The sequence below is a fragment of the Centroberyx gerrardi genome, chromosome 10 (genome assembly GCF_048128805.1).
Source record: "Centroberyx gerrardi isolate f3 chromosome 10, fCenGer3.hap1.cur.20231027, whole genome shotgun sequence".
NCBI classification, from domain to species: Eukaryota; Metazoa; Chordata; class Actinopteri; order Beryciformes; family Berycidae; genus Centroberyx; species Centroberyx gerrardi.
This window is the reverse complement of record NC_136006.1, coordinates 2,148,669-2,149,912: the sequence shown is the minus strand read 5'-3', so window position 1 is coordinate 2,149,912 and position 1,244 is coordinate 2,148,669. Positions and strand designations below refer to the sequence as shown.

The window sequence follows — 1,244 nt, the reverse complement described above, 5'->3', positions numbered from 1 at the left end:
GTCCGGGCGATGGAGCCGAGTGACTGACTTTCCTTACAGGGACTTTGTGCAGTGGCAAAACAGCAACACACACTGAGTACAAATAAAGAAATTATTAAGGGGGAAATACAGATTATAAATGACGTAAAGTAAACTAATACAGAGCCTGACACCTTCCCTCTGGTTGTGGTTTTAGATCAGAAACAAATGTGATCTGTGTTCTTTATGACGCAACTAGGTGGGCTACTTTCATTCTTTGTAATCCTGTGAAATGTTTTTGTTTTTTTATGTTTACCGTTTAAAAAGCCGGCAGTGAGAAAACATCCCCAAAACTGAAATGGATAAAGTAAAGAACATCAACATCCCCTAGAGGAATACAGCTTTTATACAACTGTTAGCAACATGTTTACTGTCTGAAACGTTTTCTCTTACATAAGAATAAAAAACAGGAGAAATCAAGAAAGATTTCGAATTAGCGCCCTGGTTGCTATAAGAGTTAATAAAGAACTACCTGTTGTATAATCACAGTTATTGAGGATGTGATTACAAAAGAAGAACTGATAAATCTCAGGCTGTGAATCGACAACAACGAGCAGTTCAAATTATGTTGAGTTTAGTTTTGTATGAATGTATTTATGCAACACTACATCTTCAAATCAAGAACTTTTATTTTAACATATTCACATAAAAGAAATATGAAACATGAATATTTGTTAAAACAATGGACCAACAAAACATACAGACACAAAGTAATAATGAATGATACATTCACAAGCAAATATCTTCTACAGCTGTGATGCACAGTTTTAAAAGATGATATGTGAAATTCAAAGCGTTGCATCTTCATGAGTTGAACCATTAAGAGTTTAGCAACCGATTTAAACTTCCAGTGATTCCGTTTTTTTTAATTCCTGGAGCTAAATTTGGTTTCTAATATTAGCAATAGTTATAGAACATTCAATCAGTAAGTATGAGGAACTTAAACACCTTACAAGTCAGTGGTAACTCTTTCAAAGTAGGTGGCTCATTTGAAATTGTAATATATATATTAGGGATCGACTGATATGGGGTTTTGGAGGCCGATACAGATACAGATATTTTTAGACTGATGTTCAGTACCTTTAAATCTGATCATTTCCATGCCAAAAAAAATCAAATATTCAGTGTTTCTCCCAGAATTTTTTCCTTGTCAGGGTCCAAAGCCTCTGAAACAGCATTCAGACGTCATCATGGGACAATAAAACTCTCCACTGAAACGAAGACTA

At 34.6% G+C, this 1,244-nt stretch overlaps 1 protein-coding gene across 1 annotated transcript in view; it reads right to left on the bottom strand.

Annotated features, from left to right (window-relative positions):
- Window positions 1–856: 856 nt before the first annotated feature.
- The window catches only part of LOC144539883 (uncharacterized), a 3,822-nt gene continuing 3,434 nt past the window's right edge, over window positions 857–1,244 (bottom strand). Inside the window, exon 4 of the mRNA XM_078286160.1 lies at window positions 857–1,244. This exon is cut by the window's right edge and continues 648 nt beyond it. The gene's annotated coding sequence lies outside the window, so the exon portion shown is untranslated.